Here is a 27,672-nt window from a genome sequence, read left to right on the forward strand (position 1 = left end):
ACAGAGGTTGGGGTAGGAGAGTGTCTCATTTAATAAAACGTTTTATTATTAGACATCCTTGTGAGTGATTTAAGCCCTGGGATTTAGAGCCATTGCTCTCTTTTCTATTTCATTGTTTAAATGGGTCACATATAGTGGAAGAACTTCAGCACATGGAAATGAGAACAATACTTCATAACACCCTTACATCTCTTCCTATTGACTATGGTGTATTAGGGAGTTGGATGGAAGTTCAGATTCTTTAGACACAGACTGGAATCAAACCCAGATCCCCTAATTCTGTTCCAGCCCTTGGAAGCTCTGGAAATAGGGGTGAGGGATAACACCTTTTTCTTCTCTAGTTGGGTTTCAAAAAAAAGGATCTGTCTCCATGGAAGAAAGTTAGCAATGGGAGAAACGGGTGTCCAGGCCCCAGAGATCAAGGAAGAAGGATGAGGAATGAATGATTTTATTGTAATTTCTTACTATCCTGTTTAAGAAAATTCAGTTTGCTGTCTTAGGTAAAACTTCTTACAGGCTTATCTATCCCAATGCTTTGTATATATAACAAGCCTGGATGGATAAATTAAAGACAAGATGCCGCAGTGCTCTAAACTGCAATACTCTCATTGACCTAATCGTAGGATTACAGACTACCAGGGAAGCCTAGGTAGTAACTTTCCCTCAATTTATTTTTAATTTGATTATATGGTCTATGTTGTAGGACCCTAGAGCCCACTACTGGTTTTCAGACCTATTCTATGTGAACTTTGGGCATTTTGATTACATTTCATGTTATTATTCTTCTGTCCATTGCATTTCACTTCTGGAATACAGATTTTTATTTCTGTTGCCTTTAAGAGGGTAAACTGTTTTGTAATAAATGACGAGAATTTTCTTTGTCTACTAGTATGGTATTATCATTGGTACATGGGCTTTGCAGAAATCTAAGTGGTTTGGGTTTAATGCATCTTTTTATATACTGACCTATGTTATCATAATAAATGTAATGTATTTTTTAAATAAACACACTCATGTAGGCTATAGATCAGTGAGTTTTTCTCACATGGGAAGATTGATTTTCTGGAAGCCTAAGGCTTAAATATGACTACCTGCTTAGTTTAATTTGTAGTGAAGTGTTTACACTCTTACCACAGCCGTTTCACTTGTATAAGGCAGCCTCTTTGCAGTGATGGCTGCTTTATAGTATATGACAAAAGTTTGAAATAGGTTTAATATAAGTTAGAATCTACTTAATACAAAATGACCCACAGAATTTCCACAGGGGCAGAATATAGTCTTTCAGCAGTTGATGGAATAATTCCTCATGAAATGTTATCAACTGGGATACTGCAATTTCCAAAAGAGCATAATATATTAAATGTCAATCAACATGAGTTTATGAAAATAGTTCTTGTCAAACCAAGCAGATGTCTTTCTCTGATGGGATTACAAACTGGATTAATAAAGGTAAATAGCATTGATACAATATACATAGATTTATGTCACGCATTCATCTGATTGCCCAGCAAACATTTTCTTTAAGGAACTGTAATGACTAAAAGTCAACACAGCACACATTGAGTTTATTAGAACTCGCTAACTGGTAGGTCTCAAAATGTAAACGGTCTCATAACTGAACAAATATGGCTTTTGTGAGTCTTGAAAGAGTGTAGAGGAGTTGGGCTGTTATATCTTTATATTTTGTATCTGTATGGCTGTGACTGGATTAATGGATCCAATTTTGGGGTTTGCCATTTTACAAAGACATTTGTTAACTGGTGAGGAGAAAGGGGTAATCTGGGGAAGAAGTACAGGGATGGTAAAAAGACAAGAAAATACTGCTTGTAAACTTAATGGGTTCAATCTGTTTAGTTTATCAAAAGAAAGGTTAAGAGATGACATAATCACAGTTTATAAGTATCTCCATGGAGAGAATATATTTGATAATTATGGGTTCTTCAGTCCAACAGACAAAGACATAACAAGATGAAGTAGATGGACACTGAAGCTGAAAAAAAATCAAATATACAGGCAGTAGTTTTATAAGGAAAATGATTAACCTCGGGAAATATTTAACAAGGATAATGGTGGAATCTCTGTCTCTGGCAATCTGTAACTCACAATAGGTTGTCTTTCAGAAAGATTGGATTAGATTAACACAGTAGTTCCTCACAGTTTTATAATCTGAGAAATGTTTGGGTGACTTAACTATTTAGTCTGCTCATGTTTAAATGAACTTCTTCCATTTGTTTATTACCATTTTTTGCTGGCTCGAAAATGGTAGCATGGACCAAAACCCCTTTCTCAGATGAGAATGTGTTTATATGCTGATGCACTTTGTGGGTTGCCATAAAATTTAAACTACTCCTTTAAGCAGTGCAAAATGAAATACAGTCTCTGGCAGCAGCAGGATGTACACAGCTGTAGCATGTGTGCCTGTCATGTCATACCCCTAGCAAGCATTCAGATCCTGGCATGCATTTTCTTAACATAAATAGTTTAGAGTACATGCTCATGCTCTGAGAGAGAAAAAAATTGCTCAGTCTACTGTAGCAACCCTGACCAATGGGGATTTAATGCCCTCTTTAGAGAAGCCATCTCAATGACACAAATCTACTGGCTTAGTCTGTCATTTAACAGCTCTCAGAACCAGTTCAACAGCCTGGTCAAAATTTGAACTTCAAGCTGCCCAAAGATAATACCGGACTATGTACTGTGTGATGAGAGTAAGCAATCTAAGTATCTGAGAAGGACGGGACTTAAGACATGCTCCTCTTGAGGCCACATTTCAGTGCCTAAGGAAACCGGATTAGAGAGCCTCGCTGTTGGTGCTTCTCCTCTCTGGCAGAGTGGCTGTTAGCAGCTCTGACACAAGGAAGCACAGGGGGCCACATTCAGGCAACTGGCAGTGCTCTTCCCCATCTCCCTCCATCCACGCAGCCTCACACCTGGATGCCTCCAACCTGTGCTTTGTTGGCTATGTTTTTGCCATTCCTAGTGCTGTCATGTGGTTAGAAGTGAAAATTTTTATTTTTATTTATTTATTTTTTAAGATTATGCCTGGCCTCTTGGCCATATTCTAATTTACATCACCAACTGCCTTTTCCCTCTGCATTCTTCCCTGCATTTCAGTTGGTTGCAGTATTTCTTCATATTTGGTTCCTAATAATACACAACTACCATAACATGTAACTGAGACAAAGAATGTAGATGTTTCAAAAGAAAGGGTTAGACGTTATATGAATTATAAGGATAACTGTGGTTTCTCCAGGACATAAATCAACCCACATTCTTCAGGCTATAAATCATGTACTAAATGTCTGGGTCTTAAAGGAGAAACTTCCCTCACCAACATGTTGTTGTATAATTGCCTATTATGGGAGTTTTACGTCTTCCTCTGAAGCATCTGGTACTGGTACCATTAGTTTGAACTGGAACAGCAATTCCTGTGCGCCTTTGTGGAGCATTCCTGTGACAGTTCAGCAGCTGCTCAATTCCATCTCAGATAGGCTAGCCAGATGTCCCACTGTTTTAAGGTTGTCCCACTTTTCAGCATCCTATTTGACTTCATTTACTTGCCTTAAGGAAGGCTAGCTAACCTTGTATTTTCACATAGTTTTGCTGTCTAATGCCTCTCATATTGGAACATAAAAGCTACTCCCAATGTGATTGTGATGCAGGAGGAAACTGGTCATAGTTAGGGAATTTTTAGAAGTCTGGTACTCAGGAAAACATAGAGAAAAAGGTATTGCTGTTCAACTAATTTCATGTCCTGTTTTATGTCTTTTTTACTGCAAGGAGAGATGCGTGTTGTAAATCCCAATCATGGCAACGGCGATAACTATAATTGATTGTGTATAATATTTTCCATTCTCGCACTTTATTTTCAATATTTCATAACTTTCTAAAGCATTCACTTAATTGTTTTTGAATAAGGGAAAGAAATGTAAAAAAAAAAACAACCAACTATCTTTTTCTTTATTATTAAACAGTTCTGGTCACTGTTTTTAAACGACTCTGCCACTCAAATAACTAAATAACCATGGGTAAACAGCTGCAGATGAGATTGCTGTAGACAATTTGAAGTAGATTATTTTTTTTTTAAGCTACGAGCATGTAAATAGCTCATACTGGAAATGCTGAACAGATTTTTCAGCAAATTTATTGTGACAAATGTGATAAGAAAAATTGAAGATACTATCCGTGATGTCTATCTTAGATGTCCTAGGATGAATGAAATTATTTAAGGAGTCTTATGGGGACAGAAAGTGCTGAAAAGTTCAACCAAAGGGACTAAGCCCTTCAGAACCAATGCATGAGATGCCAACTCACAAATTACTTAACTATTTCTAGACACAAGCAAGACATAAAGGACATAAACTGGGGCTCTACAAACAAGATGTCTACTCCTGAACTAACTGTCCTAAGCTTTTTTTACAGTCAATGGTGATGTAATCAATACTGCCATTGGAATCAAAGGCACAATCTATTCTAATAGGGACATGCAAAAGAGGTTTTGTGAATTACTTTTGTGTGAATTACTTCCTAAAAATATCTGCCTTTGCTGGCTAAATGGAGTTTGGAGTGATGAGCCTAGGTATAGTTGTCTACTGATTGAAGCTTAGAGACCTACTCCAAAACATACTCATTCGGATCCACATTTCTTCCATCTTCTTCCTCTTAAGATCACAAGTATAATATCCATACAGAGTCCATAAGACGTCCTGCCTATGTTTTAGCTGCAATCTCTTATGACACACACATGAAAATTTTTAATCCAAGTATGGAGTACCTTAAGTTTGGGATAGTCAATACAGCTGCAAAAATAATTCAGTCTTCATTTCCATTTTCACTTAGATGAGGTGCTCTCTACTCTTCAGTTAGGATGCTGATGAAGCAACTTCCAAGGCACTCCCACACTTCCCCTGATGGATGAAAGGGTTCTTTGGCAACTGCCACAACTAACTGAAAAAAAAAACACAACCTTCTAGAGTATCTCTGTCCAATGGGATATATTCTCAGGCACATGATGGTGAAGACAGAAATAAAGGTATAGCAAGGTGGTAAGGTTTAGTAGATTGACATCCCCCTAGTATGTTCACTGCACTTTCTTCCTCACTTAGTCTTCCTCTTGTTTTTACCTCTTTCCTTTTTACCTCCTCCATGTCCTCTTTTGTAAGCTATTCTATTTTATCTCTCACAATTAACACAGAAAAAGGCTTTGCAAACCCACACAGAATCACCACACAGAAGTGGAACTTACATACCTGTGCCTCTTTTCCCAATCCTTTGCTTTATTCATCAGCTAAGGGCATTACATACAGTGGCTGTGACGTTTTAAACATGTGAGTTTTGCAGTCATTGTAAGCTGATGATTTCAAGGTTAAGCTTGCTCATTCACCTTACCACTAGGGCAGTGGAAGAAAATGCTTCTATGTCTGGCAGTATCAGTTTATTCTATTTCTGCCTCTCTGTTTAAAAATAGCCCAGAAAGAAAACCTGCAGGTCACTTGCCTGATCCAGTTCACTGTGCTACCCCAGTCCAGGTCATGGAGAACTATCCCAGCCATGCTGAGGGTGTGCAGCAGGTACAAGCTGGTTAAGCCAGCACTGCCTCAGACAGAAATGTCAAAAATGACCTGAAAAAGAGAGTAGGCAGTAAGGTAAGAAAATATGCTGATGATACAATGTTATTCAGACTTGCAGGACAAGGGCAGACTGTGAAGTATTACAAAGACTGAATGACTGGGCAATAAAATGATAGATGAAATGCAATGTAGATATATGTAAAGTGATGCATATGAGGGAAAACAGTCCCATCTCCACTTATAAAATGGTCTCTGAGGTGTATTAGAATTTGAGAAGGTCCAGAGAGGGGCATCAAGGATGATGATCCTATTTTGATCCTTTTTTTTTTTTTTTTTAAAATGGTTTCTGCACAAACAGCAACTGCATAGTCTGGAGCTTCTAAGTCAGAAGAGAAACTTAGGGAGGATTTTGTAGAGCTCCGTATAATTATGAGTGATGTGATGACTGACAGCTCACTTTCTTTGCCAAAAACAAGAAATGTAACCATCATGTGCATGCATAAGGGCCATGTTCAGAATAAATTTCAAAGGGTGGTTCTCCATGTGGCAGGTGCTGGACCTATGGGACAGCTTGCCAGAGGGTCTTGTGCATAAAATTAGCATGATATCAATTGGAGCCTGGACAAATACTTGAAAGAGTCACCCTCTGGATATTGCTAAATAGACAAATCTAATCAAAACGAAGAATCTTTGAAATGAAAATAGTTTGAGTCTGAATATGCAAAGCATTATGTATGTATGCTTGTTCTTCCTTGGATTTTTACTTGTGAATACTGATAGAAACAAGATATTCAGCTAGGTGGACCATTGGCCTAAACCAGAACAGCAGTTTTTGCATTCTTCTAACCATGGCCTTGTGAGTAGGAATTTTCCTTTTTGTGGTGTTTTGCTGTAGTCACTGTGATAGTTATACAAATACAGAGTGAAGAGATAGTCCTAATCCACAAAATCTTATCTTTATGGCAAGATATAACCTGTATAGGGGTAGATGGGAAGAAACCTAACCAAGCAACTAGTTCAGCAAGTTTTTCAACACTTTGCCTTTAGCACATATGAATGTGTGAATAGGAGCCAGAAAACAATCAGGTGTTTGGGTGTATCTGTAGGTGCATTTTGTTAGGAAGTTCTTCATGAGTTTAGCACTTCTAAGTTCTTTACTTTGTTCTTAAACATCCCTATAATGCTTTTCATAGTTCAAGAAATTTGTCAATAAGTTTAGGAATACACTGAGATGAAAAAGCACTACAAATAAAAGCAAATGTGATTTCTTTCAGGAAATATACTGCCTCCAATCAGGCAGTAAGACTGTTCCTAGATTAATCTCAGAAACACTATATTCTGGCACAAATAAACTGTGGAAATGATTAAAAAACAATGATGCTAGACTAAAAGATTTCTAATTAGATCAATGAATATGAATATGATGTGGTATGTGCCAGTTTATATATAATTTTGTAAGATGTATAAGGAATGCAAAAATGTATGCTTATGCTAGTATCCCTATATGACTATACAAATGTTTGCGTGAGTTGATCTGTTTGCATATATTTAGATATTATTTTTATACTCACAAAGAATGTACATTTGTGAGCACTCATGTCTTTCTACATATGGCTGAGCTATCCCATTTTCTTTCCTTTCTCTAAAATTTAATTTACCTTCTGCTTCCCTCATATACATTTCTTAAAGCAAAACCCTTTTCTGTTTTACAAGGCTGATAGGAGTTTCTTTCCAGGATATTTCAGTAAACATTATCATCCAAGTCATTCCATGCAGTTTAAAACCCCCAATATCAAAATAAATGTGAAAGAAACTGAATGAGGAAGGAAAACAGTGCTGCAACTTTTGTTCTCTGATCAGCATTTTTTCTGTTCAAGACTTCCTGAGTGGTAAAATAGCTCAGCCACCCATGAAGTCAAGTCAGAGGGCAGAAAATTTTTATATTACTCAGATTTCCTCAAGGGGATGACCACACTATGACCTCTTTGCTTTCTGTAAAGCTCTGTGACTCAGAGACGTTATGATGCTTCTATTTTAAAGTTTCTCCAGTGAACATTCAGGCTTTCCTCTGTGACACTTTTCAACTCAAGGTGGGTAAAAGCATCTTGCCAGATTCAGTAACCTAAGGTCATCCTTGGACTCCAAGTATTAACATTTGATTAGCTGTAATAGTCTATTTTATTGTCCAAACCATTCTTTACTTACGTAACTTGACTCACTTGAGTAGCCCCACTCATTTCAAGCTCTGAAGTAAACGAATGACTCTCTACTTAAAGAGCCACCCCATCTGTTTTTTTCTAGTACAAGCCTGGTAAGCCTTTTTTAATTAATCTGAAAAAAAAAATCCTTTATGGCTTGTAAAATAGCAACATGTTCCTGTTTAAAAAGAGAGAGAGAGAGAGAGAGAGGAAAGATAGCTGCATGGTTAGGATATAGACTGCAGATATATTAAAAAAGGGAAGAAACACAATAAAGTAGGTGAGCAAATCATTGATGTTAAATTTATCCACATTTCCAGGACTGAAGATTAAAGCCTCCCAGTATTAAAATAATACATAAACAAATGTAAATGTGAATTTCAAGTTGAGATTTCATTGTGACAAGTGCTGTAAGCTAAAATGAACAATTTTTTTCAGTACTGTCCTGATGTACTTCATTCTGTTGCCTTCTATTTTCACGGGTTTGTTACTTAACAAACATAGTTATACACATCAAAGAGAACGCTTGCAAATATACAGCAGATTTTTCATATAATCATATGTATCTAAACTGTGGGTAGCAGAAGAAACAGTTCTCACAATTTAAGAAGTGGGGCAATTAATACAGGTTTTTCAGCCTGATGCCATATATAAAAGTGATGATAGAGTTGTTTATGAGGAAATGGAAGTACATAACGTACATGGCATATGAATAAATTCAGAGAATATTTGATCCATCAGCTTTTTATGACACTTTTCCCGCCTTTGCATATCTGCTTGGTGCGGGGACCTGGTAAGGAAAACATTTGATATATGTAACAAATCAGGTGTGAGAGGATCCCTATCAGTATTGGTCAAGTGGGAGACAAATAGTATCACATCCTCTTTTTCTTGCTCTCCAAGGAGGACGAAGCAGGCAGGGAGTCAGGATGGGGCCATATATGTGATTCACAGCTCCTCTCCTAAGCTCTTGTACAGGTTGCAAATGCATTCTCTCCTGTCTTTCCTGCTAGCCTTCATTCCTGGGCTCTGTGAACAAAGTGGTGCACACATGGAAGGAGGCAACAGTGTGAATACAATTAAAACAAAAGAAGATAATTCACCATCTCATAACTGAAAATGTGTGATCTTTCCATATTATCCTCACTTACTTAGTATAGTATATAAGAGCTAACATTTCCTAAGACACTTTTTGGGTTTTAAATAAAAATCGTCTAAGTGGTATTGAGCATCTGCTCAAAGCACAGGTAAGCGCAGAGATTTGAGAGTAGTTATTTAATACCAGTGGTAAACTCTTTCTGTGTAATCTAAAAGTTAGAGCAATGTGTACAGACAGCCACTGCAATTTTATGCAGCTTGGTGTATGCAGAACACCAGTGCAGAGCTGGCACGTATGTCACAGGACCTCAGAGAGATCCACAGATTTCTGGAGAGGCCTTGGGAGGCCTTATGGGACACCTGGTGTTTCTAACACCACCCTACGAATCTCACCTTTTTCATCTGGAAAAGGCTGTTCATCCAATCTCGTTCCACTGCCAATCATCTGTCCCAGGCAACTTGGTGTAGATTTTTTCTCTTTTTATTGAAAGAGTCTAGATGACTAAATGGAGTGGGCCCTGATATTTTACATAGCTAAAGGTAGGGAATGTCAATCCCTATACTAGAATATTATTCAAAAAGAGTTGCCAAATCCATACAATATTTTGTATCTGTATGATACAGCTCAACCATCGATCATCCCACTGGATCATGATGATACCACTAGTGTCACTGCCTGAACAGAAAAGGAGCAGTCACAAACTTCAGTGGTCTCTGTGGATCTCACAGATAATCTAAGGACACTGAAAGGGGAGAAGATCCAGCCCTGACACCATCTTTCTGGGGTTTTCCCAAAATAGTTAAACCCAGCTTTCTAAAGTTAAGTATCAAAATTGATTGATTATTTAGGTACGTCAAGCAGGCATGAATTTTCAGGTTTAATCAAATACAGTCATGCCTCGGTTTATTGCCAATCAATGTGGCTAAAAATACCTGGGGACTCAAGAAAGAGAGGACAACATTTTTCAGAATGCTGTTAAGATTAAAAGTATTGCTAATGTCTCATATAAACCGAAGTTTGCAAGAAAAGAGCATGTTTTCCAGTCAGCTTTGATGGTAGAGCAGAGAAGGAAAACGCTACTCAACATTTCCTGAGAGGAGAATCTGCTGAATTCTATTTTATCTATGACTGATTGAATTATCCATTGCAAATAGTGTTTGTTGCTAATTTGGCCGTTTTGCTGTTCATGAATCATTCTGGAAACAATCCTGATTTCTACAAACACATTTGTTCTTTGTAAGTATTCACTGAACAGTTTTATGCGAACAGATTTCAGCCTATTTTTTGTTCTCAAATTGTTAGTGTCATCTATTCACTATTTGAAGTGTTTGACTGGTCAACCAAATCATATCGCATTGTCTGCACTCCCTGATTGGGTAACTAAAACTTATAAATACAAGTATAATGAATAGCAAATGATGAATAGCCGATAGGGTATAACAAATATTGGATCATCTGAAATTTCATACAAGAGATACATAATTCATGTAACTTTTAGGACTCAAACATTTCCCTGAATACCTGGCAGCTTCTAGAAGATCCTGGAACTATGAGGAATGTATGTCAGAACAATCAGCAACTATACTCTTCATTTTATTAACGTAACATTCAAGAATCAGGATTTCTGTTTGTCAAGAAATGTTGATCATCCTGGCAACAGTGCATTTATCTGCATGTATAAATGTGATTCGTTATTATTTTCTACTGATATTCGAAACATATTGGTAAAGTATATATGTATGAACCTAGCACATGATGCTACGATGCTTTTCAATCAATGACAGGGCAAGACTTCTTTGTGTATACTGAAATGAGAAAGAGGAAATGATCAGAGGCAAGGAATGTATTTTAAATTGACATCTGGTGAGGTAGGCAAAAACAGTTCCAGACTGCAGCAGCTTCATGGAAGAAGATTTTCATCTAGCAACTTTTTTTTTTTTTTCTAATTTATTGTTTTCTTTTTGATTCCTTGAATTTTGTTTTTAATCTAAATATTAAAAATATCTCAATTGATGTTCATTTCTTCTTTATGGTTTTAGATGTGAAGCTGTCACATATTTAGAAATACACCCTTGCACAGTGTGATTTAATAACTAACTGACTTTTAATGTTACAAGTACTTGTTATGAAGGAGGAAAATTACAAAGAAGTGACAGTATTTATTTAACAATTCTTCGTGATTTCAATCCAGACTGCCAATGTGCTTAATATTTTGGCCCAGTGGCCAGAAGGATTTTTTGGCTGGTCCAGATGCTGCACAGCTAGGGGTTGCCCCTCCACCTCTTCTGCATCCACGTCTTCTGCATCCCTCTCTGTCATTGCCTCTAACTTCCCCACGCACATACACTTTGTCAAGGTGGGGATCTTTTGAACAAGAGTGCAGACTGGGCAAAGAGAGGAGGGAAATTGGCTTTGTAAACCCTTTGAGTTCATCTGGGGATCAGCCAGCCAGACCTGCAGGAAGCAGGTACCATGTAACCTATTTAATAATGGGAACAGTCATCAGAAAGCAGTCAGGTTATCTTGTCATTAGTATTTGAGAAGGCCAAGAAACAATTTTTATGGGAGAGGTAGAATTAACATTCATTTTAATGCAGAATAAAGGCAACAGCATGCCCCCTGCCCCCCCCCCCCCCAAAAAAAAAAAAGATTCCAGTGAAACAAGACATCCTAATTTAGCTTACAAATGTAACAGATATGGGAATAGACTATGGGACATTCAGTGATGGCTTGGACCAGTGCACATCTGGGAAGCTTTGTAGGACAAGACATTGGAAAGGAAAACTGCCATGGACGAATCGAGCAGACTCATTCTCCTCTCCTGAGCTCCCCAGGAGGTGAGTGGAAGCACCTCTAAGTTGAATATACCTGGATGTTAGATATGTCATGTAGGTATCACCAAAATTGCAGTCTGCTATTTCCAGCCCTAATCCAATATTTGGATCCTCATTTGCCTTTGGTCAGATCCAACCTTGTGCAGGAATAAAAATATTTTCTCTAATTACATGAAAGGGAGGAATGAAGCCTAACCAAAGATACAAACGTTGAAAATTTTCTTATACATAAGTACGTATGAAGTACTTCATACATACATGAAGTGCAATACTGTTGTCATTAGCTATTGATTAGTTAGACTATCAGACAAATAGACTATCAGACAAATGCATTGTATAAGACCAAAGCTGTAAGGTTGTTAACCCTTTTGACACAAGCACTTATCCTAATGCCAGTAGCCTTGCTTTCCATTACAAGGTACTCCTTGTAATAGAAGGAAGGAAAACTTCCTGGGTATATTCTTTGGTGCATCCTCCTTGTTTTGAAAAGCTACACAACACAGGCTCTTTGCTGGAACTCACTAGCTATAAATAGCCACTCTTCCACAGAGAAATCCCTAACTTATCTTTCTACTTAGCTCCAAGACAAAGAAATGTTTTCTCCATTTTCCTTTCCTGTGCCTATGACTAACTCTCACTCTGATGGCTTTTTATATTCACTTCCTCTTCTGAAACACCTATCCATAGATTGCCACATCAGCCTTTTATCCCTGCAGTTTTAACCAGTCAACTTCTCAAACCACAGGTAGCAGTTTTTATCAAGTTTTGCCATGTTACCCACTGCCTCAGACAATGGCTTCTGCTGTTTCTGGGGTTCTCACTAAATGAAGATGTTTAATTACTCCTTTCCTTAAGGCTGAAGAGGGGCTGTTTAGCATGACCATTGCTTAAACCAGTTCAATAATTGTCTGGGGACCAAAGCGTCACTTGAGAGCAGTCACTCATTTTTTCCAGCATAACAATATTATTATTTCCTGGACTTGCCATATGGGCTACATAGAAGTGGGACACATAGCCAATTAACTGAGACAAAGGTTTAACTTAAAGCAATAATGATAGTGCATTTAGTGCACTTTGGAGCCATGGTTATCATTACTGAATTATAAATATTAATAACAGTTAAACACATTGTCAATGGTGCAGCTATTAAACATCTGCTACCTCTGTTACGTGGTGCTTTTTAGCCAGAGTGAAACCTCTGCTTTGGGGCATATGCAAGTGCTGCAGTCTCTGTAATGGCATTTTGACCTCAGTGTGGCTAATATAGCACATATACTTTTCAGGAGCATCTGTTTTTCAAGATTGTTTATAAAGATTGCTGTTACCAGTTGATGTAGAAACAGAAGAAAGGATCCACTGATACTTGCACTGCAGACTGAGGGCTTCAGGCATGAGGGATGTGCCTGCATGATTTGGTAACTGAACGCCCTCATAGGTGCTCTACAGGAACACAGTGATTGCTTCCTCCTCATTGATACACTGTGGTACTGTGCAGAAATCATATCTGTGCCTCGATTTGGCCAACAAACGAGTTCCTTTCAAGAAAACAGTGATTATCTAATAAATAACAAATAACATGGTGGAAGGTGCTCAGGTCTTCTCCCAAGATCGGGTTTTCTTGGTATCAAACACAACATTCTGAGCAAGTGCTTTCAAATACAGATTATTCTGAGAGGGATCATTTATTTTCAATCAAATCTTTTACTCAGAAATGAAGACCAAAAATATTTCTTAATGTCTAAGCACATGAAGTAGTCACTGCACATAATTCTTATGAGACCTAACAGAAAGAAAGAAACTTTACCAGTATTTATTTTTAAAGAATTTTGTTTGGTGCTTTTATCACAGGTAAATGTACCTTGACAGAATGCCAGAGAAAGAAGGAAAATGATGTCATTTGCCAGATCTTTTCCCCAGAATTACTTTGTTCCAAATCTATGGCCCAGTGGGGAAGAAGTGATTCGCTCCCAAGGTCATTTAAGCATCAAACTGTATTTCTGGTAAGGAAAAGCCGTCTCAGACGGAACAACCAATGACAGCATTATTCTCAAAGCAGGTGTAATCAGAATTTTGTAAAGTCAAAAAGACAGCAAGCCAGAGAAGAAAGAAGGAAGAAAGAAAATAGTAAAAAGCCCAGCATGTTAATATCTGCATTTCTTCTAATTTCATAGGAGACAAAGAACAAACCCAGCTCTAGTCTACAGGCAAGACATTATGTGAACAGATAATGTGTTGTACTGGTTTCAAAACTAGAGAGAGCACTCAAGACAAACAAGGATCTCCATCTATTCTGTTGATCAAGAAAAGAAAAAAAAATAAGAGGTGGCTTGGTCTAAAAGGGAGAAGCTATTTTATAGCAAATTCTTAAATTCAGCATATGAAGATCCAGCAAGAAAAGATGAAAGGCCAGGAAAAGTTAGCTAGAAATGAAATGAATTTTTAACATGCAGTGGAAAGAGCTACTGTAATATCTGCTAACTATCAAAATTCAAATCTTTAGTAAAAAATAAAAAATAAAGTGACCATGCAATGTTTTTATGCTAAGGAATTAGAGAAAGTTTTGTCGCTTTGCATCTAAACTCAGACTTGTTCTGGATTCAGCTTTGAATGTCACTCTAACTCAATTCTGCTATAAGCATTACTTCTTTAGTGTATCTCCAAGGACTTCTGGAGGTAAAAATATTTATACATCTCTAATATTTTAGTTCTTGATTTACATCAAAATCTTATATGGTTAGTTCTCATGCATATTAAACAAAAAGAAGACTAGAATTCAATATGCAATATTCATTCAGAGTGTAATTGAATCAAAGGTTTTAACCATACAGATGAATTTAACCACTATAGGATTATGGATAAAGCATATTTAGCAGAAGCAATAAAATGGCAATTTAGCATATTGAAGGGCAACTAGCAATTTGACATAAATAAAATAGAGACAAAAGCAGACCCCAGCAGAAGCAGAAAGTGGAAATTGTTAAATAAACTCTCTAGTTAAAAAAGACTATCCTTATGCAATGATACTATACATTGCCAGCTTAGAGCTCAGTAGAAGGTGTCACAGTGTAAACACCTGGTCTAAAAAGAACATTGTATAATTTGGAAAACGACTGGATTGGTGTTTACCGATGTTACAGAAAAGTGATGGAGAGTGGTGAGAGTGGATACTATTCATAACGGGGTAAGCATTCACCATACTTCAGTGGAGGTAGTTGCCATGGGAATATTAGCTTAGATCCTGAGTATGTTTGGTTACTTCTTGCAGGGATTTCTGTTCAGGACACAGGGGACTAAGATCACTTACTCTGCATGAATCTCTCTCTCTCTTTTTTTTTTCCCTTCAATGAATTTCTAATAAATAAATATATAAATAAACTATATAAGTAATAAATACGTAGTAATAAATACAAAGAAAATGAGTGAAGAATTCTGTGTCCAATTTCTGAATCCATTCTTGGCATCCAAGCAAACTGAACCATTGTCCAACACCCACTTTGCTTTACAGTTCACATTAGACATTTCTATGTACTATATTTTGTAGATGTTGGCATCTGAAAGCCAAAACACAGAAATGTTTTTGGCTAGAAAATAAGGACATGCCTCTGAATGTTGTGGGTTTGGTGAGCTTGTTGGCAGGAGGATGGTGAACTGCTTCCCCTGGTACGCACCTGGGGATGGCTGGTGCACAATGCATGCTGCCCTTGCTTTGTCATGAGCTATAAGTTATTGCACTGTAGGTATCAAGTGGAAAGTTGACTAAAAAAATAAAGCATTATACCTTTCACTGTGCTAATAGGAAGCATTGTTCTGTGGTACTTGCTAAAGGATTTTGTGTCACTAAATTCAGTCTAAAACTAGCTTGGGGATAATCTGATAAAGTTAAATTCACTCAATTTATAAACATTTGCATGTTATTTATTCATATCGTTTACATGTGTTTGCCCTGATAACATGAGCCTATGAGAAACAGCTGTCAGCAGCCACCAGATTCTGCTTGTTCACTGCTTTTTGCTGGAAGCCAAAAACAACTGCCCAGGCCCCATGAATACATGCAGTTCATTTATCCCAATTAGAAACTAATTTCAGGCAAGTGCCACTAACCAAGAACAATGTGAGACAGAACAAGAGAAATGATCTACAGCAGTGCAGTAAAAGAAGAAACAAATAACAAATGAATATTTAGAGATCCTGTGGCCTGGAAAGTGTCTTATTTTTGCCAAGCTGTAGATAATGTGTCTTTCAGCTACTGAGGCTTCTATTATCTGTGCAGGCATATCAGGCTCAAATTTTGTCAGTGTGTTTGTTTCTGAGTTTGCAAAACTGATAAGAATATTGCATGAAAACGTTTCCCTCTCTAGCTGCAGTCATCAATACTGCAGGAACAGCCCTCTTCACAACCTGATGGTGTGCTTACCATCTGCACTTCGCCAGCAAGTCTGAATGTTAAAAAAACTAGAAACTTCAGAACTTACTCAAGATTTCATTTCAGTTTGGACTGAGGTTTCATGAGGACTCTTCGTCACTTAATGGCTGCTGCTTACCTCTAAGCTAAGCTTGCTCCAGAGTTCTACCAAATGTGATTTCCATTTTATTGCTTCTTTTTAATACTGATCACAGTTTTGTATACATGGGTGTCTTAACTTGTATTATACATTGAAAAGGCCAAGATCTTGAAGCAACTTATGCATACATGCAAACAGAGTGAATGACCAAGCACTAATTTGATAGCTACCATCACTTTTATCAATGTGCAAACTTCAGTGTCAGGTCAGCATGGGTTCCACATAGTTTTCCCTTGGCTTCATTTTTATTTATTTACAATTCTGCATGAAATGTTAGCAGCAGCAGTTTAGAACTATGGTACATCATGTGTAAACATATCAAAAGTCTTCATTTCACATAATTTTTAAAATAAATATAAACAGCCATTAATTGGTTTTAATTGAAATGCCTAATCTTTTCAAGAACACATGTTGTAATGGAATTATTTGATACTTAATGTTTCATTGCAACACACTACTTTAGCAGAGAAGTTATTCAAGGCATGAATTAGATGAACAATATTTTTATCAATGTTAAAATACGTAACAAAATTATATTGAAAATATAATGAGAACCCCGATTTGTGTAATATTTGTCTTAGTCTCTAAATGCAACTCTTTTTTTGTAAGCCATTTCACTATAGGATAAACAGGAGGTTCTAATCTAGAAAAGTTGTATAAACATAATCAATGCGAGTACAGCTCTCATTTATCTTTAAAATAACAGAAATGATGATATGCCATACTATGACACCATAAACTAACTAAATATATTCAAAGAATATTAAAGAAGTTAAAATTGTATATTTTTCAGAGTACAAACAATTGTTTTGGAATTCTGATTTGCAGAACATTTTTTTATTCTTCTGATTTGAAATGCAAAATAAATAAATAAATAAATAAATCTCAAAAACAGCACCAAAGGTGTTTTTTTTTTTTTTAATCTTGATTATGTCCAGTGCTAAAGAGCACAAATTCTACTAGAAATAGTAATTATCTTTGGGGAAAACAAACAAAATTTGAATAAATTTCTGTTAACCTTTCAGTGCAAAAATTTGAGACAAATAAAATTATAGCAGGCAAGGTAGCTACCACTAGACTATCAACAAAGGGAGATTAAACTGTAGTCATGAGACATTAAATGAGTGTCCTACTTCACACTCACAGTTTGACTTTTCAATGCCACAGACTAAGTAGACATTATAGATCATTGCACATGCTTTGTAAATGCTACCTGTGATGCCTAACAATTAGTTTTGAGGTTTAAATTTGCAAGAAGAGATAATTATGTACAATAAAATTTAGGAATCCTTGTTTGAAAATGATAGTATGAGTTACTTTTCTCGGTATGGAGTCACAAGTTTTGCCCATATGTGTCCCTCCATTCTTTCTTTACTTCCTTTCCTCCTTATTTTCTTGTCCCCATCTTCTCCAATCTTCTGTTCCTCCCTGCCTTATTTTTTTCCTTTTTTTCCCTTTTTCTGAACTTTTTAAAAAAAATATTTTATTTCTTATAGCAGGAGGCCTCATAGGCTTTCAGGGTAAGACAACTGGAAAGCAAAGTTAAACGCTTCTGTCACTCTAAGTATGCAACTGTACATCAGTTTGATACAACATTTAAGAAATTAACTTGGTTATTTTAAAATATACTTCATATTTTGGAAATGAGTGCCTCACACACTCAGCGGGGCCAAAATTGGATTGGTCCCTTTTGTTCAAATGATTTATGTGATGTCTTTTTTGGGTTATATAAATCTTCACATAAAATGAATGGTGTATATTTTCAAAACAATTATGTAACTCACTACTGGCACAGAAATTGCAGATGGCCTATGTTAAACGTTTTATTTTTTTTCTTTTTTTCTTTTTTTTTTTCTTATGCATGAGATTTATGTCAAAAATCTTCTTCAGCTGTGTCAGAGTTATACTCAGACAAAACTTTTTAGTTTTAGAATGCCTTCTTATTATGAATGATACATTGTTTACAGGTTTAGAGTTTTTATATTAAGGTGAGGATAAGAATATTTTGTTATTTATTTGGCTGCTGTAAAAGAGTTGGAAGAAGAGAGAGGCAGAAATGGATGTTACAAGCTGCAAAACTACACCACCATGTTAGTCCCAGGGACAGGAATAAGCATTGCATTTTATTAAAAGCATTTCCTTATCGTCCCTCCAGTGTATTCTGGCCATCAAAGCCTTCTTCAGTAACTTAAGCTTTTTTGTTTTTTAATGCCATTGCCATTAAAAATAACAAAATACACTTTGACTTTCCTTGCTAAGATTTTGGAGGGGGAGATTTGTGTTCTATAAAATTGCACTAATGTCTTCATGAATTACCTTATTTACACATCAAGATCACACTGGAAAACCATTTGCTTTACTTGAAAAATGTGTAACATATGCACTGCTGATTGTTGAGATACCATTGTCTTCTAAGTTCAATTTCAGATGCATTGTTACATGAATGAGCACAGTACTGCAAGTCTCTGCTCTTGTCACCATAAGTTTATGAACATTTTGCAATGAGATTTCTGTTAACCCTAAGGCTGTCAAACAGCATTTAAGATGGAACAGCACCTGATCACCATTGATCATTTGCCTACTTATAAAGAAGAAAAGAGAATATGCTAAGGAATGAAAAACAACAAAACTAAAATAATTAACAAATGATTCATTCCCACACAGAAAAAACTAAATGTCAACCAATCAGTTCTTTACAGCTGTGCATGTTTTAAACATAATTTTTTTCAACAGCTATCCCCATCAGAACATGTTCTACAGATGTAAATCAGTGCCAGTGAATTAAATTTTGCTCAGGGCATTGTGTACAATTACAATATAGCCATTAATGCAAAGAAAATAAACATGGAAAAATGTTTTACATGACATCGGATCTGACTTATTAACTGATTCAGTATAAATGGATGTCAAGAAATTAACGACAGCCCCAGGACCTATCCAAAATTGCATTGTTTGAGAAAATATTTCACTAGTGGCTTAAAATATGTTATTCTTTCATTCTGCTGTCTGTACTTCCAAATGAGGGAACTACAGCTTCAGTTAAAAAAAGAAAAACAAAGAAAAAAGAGAGATACCACGTCAAGTAAAATATTGCATGAAAGACAATTTCTGCATCAGAAGGTCAGAGTAAAGACAATGATTAACAGAACAGAATATATGACCAAGGAAAAGCAAGACTTCTCTAAAAAAGCAGTTGCTAAAGACAAGAAGCATGAAAAGTCCATTGCCATGGTGCCGGATGTGTTGTTGTTTCTTTCTGACCTCACCTTGTCCAGTCAAGATGACTAAAAGCCTTACTTTGTTATTTACTAGCTTTTAAGCATATGGTTTTTGACAGTCTTCATTATTCTTTAATAAGTTTCTTTTGTAGTGGAACTCACTCCTTCGAAACTCAGTTAAGGAATTGAATTGAATATTTCATCTAGAGCAGATCATTTTAATTCATTTAAATATGTAAAGACATTCTGTTTTGTTTTGTGGGTTTTTTTAAATACCCGTGGGCTTGTAGGCAGAGATGTATATAGTCTTATCTCCAAGCGAAAAGTCAGGTTTCAGTTCTCTGCAAACTTTTCCTTGTTCAAATTAGGGCATCTCAATGCAAGAGCTTGTTAAAGTTTCATGTTATAAGGGATGGGTCTGCCTTGGCAGATTAATTTACCAGCAGGGAAATCTACTTCTGTTTTTCTCAATGCCAAGTTTTAAAGCCTGCTTACATTGTGGGTGGTGTGATTTGAGAGGAAGCAGGGTAGCCACAGGCATGGGATCAGAGCTTCGTCCTTATGTACATGAGCGGGTGTGTGGGTGTGAGAGAAAAGCAGAAGCGAGGGATCTATCCTTACTCCTTGCACCCAAGCAGCTCTCCTTGACATCCCAGAGTGCGGCGTGTGTTTGGGACTGATCACACTGTGCCAGTGTGTTTCCCTGTCATTCTGATGGGGCTGGAAAACTTGATAACCTTGGGGCTGGAAAACCTTGTGAGCATTCTCCTGGCTTTGAAACAAGAGGAGAGAGAGGAAGCAGGTAAGACCCGTATAACCCACAGGAGGGTTTTACAAACCCAGAGCAAATTCCACCACGCAGCACTGTGACTGCAAGAGGGGGCAGTGGGGCTCCCACACCACCAGACCAGCGCCTGCAGGATAACAGCTGCACAAGGGTCCAGAAGCCAAATGGTTTCCCAAAAGGCCAATGTCACAGCCGACCCCACACAGTGAATCAGACCTTTTCCCATGCACACCTATTTGGAAAGAGCTGTCAAATTAAAATGAGCACCTTTGTATATGTTGATGCTGATGGTTAGTGTAATAAAAGACAACAGCTTTTATGGCACAGGCTTTGTGGAACCACAGAGTGAGAGTCTGTTAGCAGCTCCCCAGTCAGTTTTCACACAGGTGTAGTGTTAAAAGGAGACAACTTAATGTACAAACATTTGCAGGCCTGGCGGGTCATTGATACAGCCAAATGAATCCCATGGACACTGAGAGGACTCAGAGCACCCTCACCCATCACAAACAAAACAGACTTCTGTTTGGACCCGGACTTTGCAAATTTAACTAAGTAAGGCAGAGTGGGTTTGCTCCAGGCTTACACCCAGGCAACATTAAACATTCCTGCAGGTCTCGCAGACATAACCAGACTAAATTTTAAACGAACTTACCACCATTACCCACCAGTGCCTGCTCCTGGAGGTGCCCTTGCAATGCTGCTGCTGCAGGCACCGTGCCAGCTGCCCTCAGCCTGGCCAGTCCGAAGGCATCGGGCACGCTTCCAGACGTGCTGCAGCACAGAACCAATCAAAGATACTCCTTCAAACCTAATGCCTTACTTTTACCTTGCCCTAAGATTACTGGAGACAAACACTAAGTGCATTGTAGACCGACTGGTTTTACACTTCAGTGATTCCTGCTTGGGGCTTCTGACCACTACCAAATTTGAAATCAGGAACTTGCTTATTGATTTCTCCGCATGTGACACTGAGGAAGAGAACAGAGACCCTTCTCAGCTAGTAAGAAAGAAGGCCACGTGAGCTGGGGCATCTGGGAGCCTGTTTGCTGTAAGATTCCATTTACTGCTTTGGTGAGAGAAAAAGTCAGAGTCAGAATATAGTCTTTACTGTTCTGCTTAGGCCACAATTTTCTGCTGTTTGCCAAAGCAGGACCAAATAGGAATATCTGCAAGTAAAACCTGTCTTCTGGTTGCCATCACACAGCCTGTGCAGAACAGTGTTGCTTTTGCAGCACTCAGTTCTCTCTAATTGGTTTTCTCAAGAAGCAGTTTCTCTCCAAAAATATTGATATAGGAGTGGCAGGAGGACAGTGGAGAATCTGTTCAGAGCGCCCTTCTCCACAGCCTGCCCTGGGAGCATTCTGCTGCTCACAGGTTGATATTTTTCTCACCTTTTACATCTTCCCCCACTCGGGCTAACCAGCCCCTGCACCTGCTGCTACAGGATATTGCCATCCATGGCTTTCCAACACTTCATATTCTGATGAATAGTTGGCTTCTTGTCATTTCAGAGAAAGGCCCCAACTGTTACTGAATTTTCTCTCCAAGTCCAGAACAGAACAGAAGAAGCCCTTATTTACCTTAATGGGCTCTGAAGATTAACTCTGCCATCAGTCTGAGGTGCCTGGTCTCCTCATGCTGATTTCTGCCTTTGGTTTCATGACTTCTGGCTGGTGAAGGAGGATTTCTGCCCAAGTTGCTCAGATCTGTAAGCACGATGTTCTTGGCTAACTGTGATACCTGCGTATTAGAAGATGCCATAGAAAAACAAACTGTCCTGTGGCTTATGCAGATATAATTTACAAACTCTTTCAACAAAGTCCTACAGTGAGAGAGTAAAATGAACATACTTTAAAGCAACAAAGTGACCTGTAGCAATAAGCTTAGAAATTCTTCTGAAATTAAAAACAAAACAAAACAAAACACTCTACCTCTTTCAAAAACAGTCCACAGCTTAATTACTGTAAGAATTTTTTTTCTCGTGAACTTGCAGGTTGCTGTGCTAATACTACACAGCATTCCTTTAAGGCTTAAGCACATACATTTTAAAAGCTGATAACATTTTTTTCCCATTAGAAGAGCTTAAATCCTTCTACAATATGTTCAGGGATCACGTTGCACAAATTTGGTTTCCAAGCCAAATAAAGTCAGAAGTCCTAGCACCACAAAGCTTAATGAGTGAACTTTTGCCTCACTAAGGCCTGGAAGATAAGAAGAGATGAAGACTTTAAAATAAAGGCAAACATTTGCTTGAACATGTAAATGTAATTGTTCAGACTGTAAATTAAATTCAATTAAGTTCAGAGAGTAGTATCTTAAGCCTTTAGCTAATTATACTTGTGAGCTTCAACTCATTAAACTTAGTACTTTTAAGAAAAGGGAATCTGCCAGTTAACTGCCCATTACATGGACTGGTTATCTCGTTTCCATTAAAACACCACTAAAACTTTGCGACCTATCTGCAAGATACTTCATAGGAGAAGGAAGGAAGGGAAGTGAGAAGTAAGGGTCCTTTTGCCAACCATGGCAAAAGAATGTGAGTCACAGAAAGAAATGTGTATTTACTGGGTACACAAACCTACAGCTGCACATCCGAGGATAACCATGTTCAGTATCGGGGTGACTACTGGCAAACAGTTACTTGCAATGCCATCCACCTTGACAGACACCCAGGGACTGACTGTTGTCTCTCTGGTTAGCAATACATCCCCTGTAAAAAGAGAAAGCTCTTTAAAAAAAAACACAAACAAATAAAAAAAAAACACCACCACCAAAAAAAAAACCACAGAACAACAACCCTTAAACATCACAGCAATTTAAGGTCAAATAAATGCTCTGTTTTGTGATAACTGCTAGGCTGGCCAGAACTTGAAGGTTTGATACGGGTATTTTTTGACATGAAAACATGAAGGAAACTATGCAAGGGAGCAGGAAAAGAAGAGGGGGAGCTGGGGCCAACTGAAACTCAAATACAGGGGAAGAAAGTGCATGAGACATATAACTGAGGCAAATGGAGTCAAAACAGTGTGAGTATGGAACGGGGGAGTCAGGAAGAGAGTTTGAATTGAGAGACTTTAGGTTCCCCGATCTGTAAAACAGAATAAAAAAGAATGAAACTAATGCTCTATTGACTCCTTGGCATGAAGGAGCAGGGAGGAGGCATTGCAGGGAAGTGAAGAAATAAAAACCAACAGGAGGTTGACATGTCAGGAGAGAGACAGGGAAGACTGCAGCCTCAGGAGACTAAGCCAAGAACATGGCTTACAGAAGCTACAAAATGTGCAACCAAGTGTTTTTATAGAGGGACTAGATAGTGTTGGCACAAGACAGCAAGTGTTAGCACTGGGAGACAGAAGAAGTGCTCAGTGTGTGACAGTGATGAAGTCCCACGCAGCCCTGTGAAAGTATGTCTGCGCTGCATAAAACTGAGGAGCTCGCTCTGAGCTTCTTAGCCAAGCCTCAGAAGCAGTCTATGCACATTAGCACTGCTCAGATTAATTTAAGTGGGCTAATACCCCTAATTTGTTGCACGTATCAGTAATCCGCACTTTGCAGGGTTAAGCAGACTCAGCGTATCTTTGTAAGAAAGAGTCACTCCAGAGACAGCTGAACAACGGGTCACTGCCTTCCAAACCCATTCAAACCCTTCATTTTCTTGCTGTGTGTCCTCGGTCAGTGATTATGAACACCAGAGCAATAGGCACTGAGCAGAGACTGCCAACAAGACTATGCTGATGAATAACTGCCCCCTCTTAATTACTGCCAAAGCTAACAACCGTGGCTATGTTCATTCCAGGTGGTCTCCCTTTAAGAAAATGCTCTTTCGCTTTCTTTCTTTTTTTGACAAAACAAAAACAAAAGCAAAACCACTGTTGTATAATAGAAAAAGTCACCCAAACGCACACTGGGTATTTGCAGCAGACAAAAGGTGCTGTTCACACGAATTTTCTGTGTTGTGTTTTCATACTGCTCTAAACTTTCTGCTGGGTTTGAACTCCTGCCAGCATTTTAGCATAGCAACTTGCTTTCTTCATGACATTCAGCAAGTGGTTTTGCCTACTGAAAGGCTTGGGCTGCAACCCAGGGAGAATTTTACATTATGAAAGAATGGAAAGTCGGTTACAGCAGGAGCAGCAAAAACTACACACCTCCTTTCCCCGACCGCAGACTAACCCAGCACGCCGTCTGCACGGTCTGGGTACATGATATTATGATTGTGATCATGTGGGACCCAGTGCTTCCAGCCAAGAGGAGAACATACCTTGTTCTGTGGAGCAGAGGCTATTCGTGGGGCTCCTGTGGGCTTGCTGCTACATGCACAGTTTTAATATGCTTGTGTTTATGTGACTGACTCTGCACACGTTGTAGAGTAGCAGCATACAGGTAGGAGCCTGTTGGTTCCTGAGACATCCCTGAAAGAGCAGGGAGACAGGCAGGGATGTCTTCTTCTCCAGCAATCCAGCCTGCCTGATCTGCAATCTTTCCAAATCATCATCACATGATGGGGAGGCAATGTTTTCCCAGGGGAAGAGGGAGGCTCGGGGCACGCCATGGCATATATAAATTATCCTAGCAAACTGCACAAGGCCCATAGAGCACAGGTTGAGTGTTTCTAATTAGCAACAATATAGCAAGTTCAAAATCTCACTCAACTGAAAGATTTCCATTGGCTTTAGTGATCACTGGATCAGGCCTTAAAATTAGAGGCAGGTAGAAAGCTAAATAGGAGACCTCTGTGTGTTGCTGGTACAGCTGTGACTGTGAATACAACTGGAACAGAAACAACTTCAGGGTACCCCGAGACTCCACCACTCTTGTCCAGTGATTGGCTTTTATTTATTCCCTTCCTCAGTGGAGCTACTTTACACCACCAGGAAAATCTGGCCCATGCACTCTGCTCTGGAATATTTAAGCCCAGGTGCTTTTAGCATTGGGCACAGATTATATCCGGTGACAGGTGCAAAGTAACTGTAGTTAGTTATACCAGCATTCAGACTGAGAAAAACATCATCATAACATAAATAGGCTGGACAAATTCAAAACCACTGTTACTGAGCCAGAAAGACACACTCCTCTTCCCACAGTTGGTCTCCTGTCTGCTGGACTCAACGCGATACTGCTTGCAAGGAGGAACAAGGCTCCTCTGCATATTGTACATGCAGCTTTTGCTGCTGCGTGGCTTTAGGTAGATTATTGTTCTGCCACTTGCTTTAATCATCAGCTAGTGACAAGTTAGTGATGGCTTCAGTACCGGCACTTGTTGGGGATGACATGTTAATTCATGGGGATTTTTAAAATTTAAATATATATTAAATTAAAGTCACTTTTGCTAGGCAGAAGGTGTTATAAACTAGTAAAATAAGCAATAATAAATTCAACAATAATTACAAATATTGGCTTAAGAAAATACAAAAACAATGCTGTACATCAACAAAAGCAATGAAGAGAGGCAAAGGGACACCATATTCTTGTGGATTATTCTGGATCAAAAGCCTCAGACCTTGCACGTGTGATCCCATTAGCCCAGAGAAAACTCTAAAAGCAGCGTAAGTTTGCCACAGCAATGGCAAACTTACCTTAAAGGGATCAAGTCTACGTTTGTGATGAGACAAGTCACCTGTAATTCAGTGCACTGCCTCCTTTTTTCTTGTGCTTTCAAGTACAGAGCCAGGTCACTGGCACAGAATGACATTTTTTTTTAGGTATATGCCTTGAGTCTTACCTTTCCAATCAGGCATTCACAGCTGAGGGCAGGCAGCTGAAAGCCTGAAGTCTCGGTCCTGAAGGACTACCCTGGGTAAAGCAGGATATAGAGTCAAGGCTTCCACTTCTTTTGGTTCTTCTCTTCCCATATAATTTCTCAGATTTTCTTGCTCACACTTCTCTGTCTACATAAAAATCTAATACTAACAAAGTTTAAATAAATAAAATAAAACAGGCATCTATCTTAATTGTTTGTTTCTTCCTTTATGTTCACTGTGTAGAGCAAAATTGCAGGCTTCGTCCGAGGTCTATGGTGATAAATCTCAAGAAGGGCAGGACCTTCCATTATGAATGGAAAGATGGCTTTAATTTAAAAAATAAAATAAATAAAAAAAAATCAATACATTATTTTAAATCATTAGAATCTCGTGCCAGCTGCAAAATCAATCACTTTCTTATTAAAGTGCTTACATTCACTATAAAATACTCAATGACATCCAGTCTCCATTATGAAAGAGCTGGACTACGCTCTTAGGAAGCCAGCAACTTGCATTGTAATCATGGATTTTGCATAATAGATGAGAGTCTGCGTTTTAAATCATGGAATTCTTTTCGGAGGAGTAGCTGACATGTAACGTGTGGTCCACTCACAAGAGGACTGGGAGTGTGGGCAGTTGTATGCAAGGAAAATTGTACCTAGGGATGTAATTTAGAATTTCCCAGTCCATAACAGAAAGTCATTTAATGCTGTTTGGGAAAATCTGTCATAACAATAATAATAAATATAATAATAATTAAAAAACAACAAAAAACAAGCAAAAAAAAAACCAAAAAAAAAACAGATTCTGTAGACAGAAAAGGACAGTCTGACCCAATTTACTCCAATCAGAAGTACATAGCGATTAAAAAAAAAAAAAAAAAAAAAGAGGTAGGGAGTGAAATAAAATGTCAGGAATTTGGTTTGTACCAGAGTTTTGTTTTGCTGTTATCTCTACTGCAAGTGACTGCTCTATTTAGTTCTGAATAATTGCTCTGCAAGTTGGATTAAATTTTCTCCTCTCCCTTGGTTTAATGTTGCAGCAGAGACAGTGTATATTATACAATGGCATAACACATGCCTTTTAGAAAAAACCTTGACAACATGAAATTCCCATAGGTGCTATGCTCACAAAGCATTAGCGTAATGATGTTAGGGAGAAATCTTTGCTCTTATAGAAACTGTTTATATCTGTCAGAGTCATATATGCAGACTGTTGCAAACACTATGGAAATGAAAAACCAAACTAAGACACAATAAAATTCTGTTAGTGATTGAGCAAAAGCAGAGTTTGAAAATGAGAGACGAAATTTCTTCCACTGGAATAGCTGCATTTTAAATTATGGTAAAGCACAAGTAGAGGAAGCATCAGAAAATACAGATGGAAATCATAGACCAGTGCAATATTAGTGTGGGACACTTTAAGGCCTAATTCAAAGCCTTCTGAAGCCAGTATTATGTCTAACAGGTCTAATAGTAATAATAATCGTAATAATGGCTGTTCTTCGTAATTATGGATGATTATGAGGCACTTAGGGTAATGCAGCTATTTACTTTCACCACCCATGTATTTGTTTGTGTGAGAATAGATTCAACTGTGATGAACATCTATGGTTGTGCATGTTTGTTTTTGATGACTGGAAAGTGCTAATTGATTCTCCTTG

The 27,672-nt window shown here is 38.0% G+C and overlaps 1 long non-coding RNA gene across 4 annotated transcripts; it reads right to left on the reverse strand.

Moving 5' to 3' along the window:
* LOC310893801 lies at positions 1–27,571 on the reverse strand. Of its 4 annotated transcripts, XR_014579298.1 has the most exons (6): positions 25,991–27,571; positions 22,851–22,978; positions 21,849–22,008; positions 20,921–21,039; positions 5,497–5,621; positions 1–4,947 (listed from the first exon to the last, which is right to left on the reverse strand). It is a non-coding gene; the product is annotated as an uncharacterized lncRNA (long non-coding RNA). The 4 variants fall into 4 exon arrangements; XR_014579297.1 differs by lacking the exon at positions 20,921–21,039; XR_014579299.1 differs by having other exon boundaries at positions 20,921–22,008.
* Between the last annotated feature and the right edge of the window lie 101 nt (positions 27,572–27,672).

The sequence above is a fragment of the Anser anser genome (genome assembly GCF_964211835.1).
Source record: "Anser anser genome assembly, chromosome: 2".
NCBI classification, from domain to species: Eukaryota; Metazoa; Chordata; class Aves; order Anseriformes; family Anatidae; genus Anser; species Anser anser.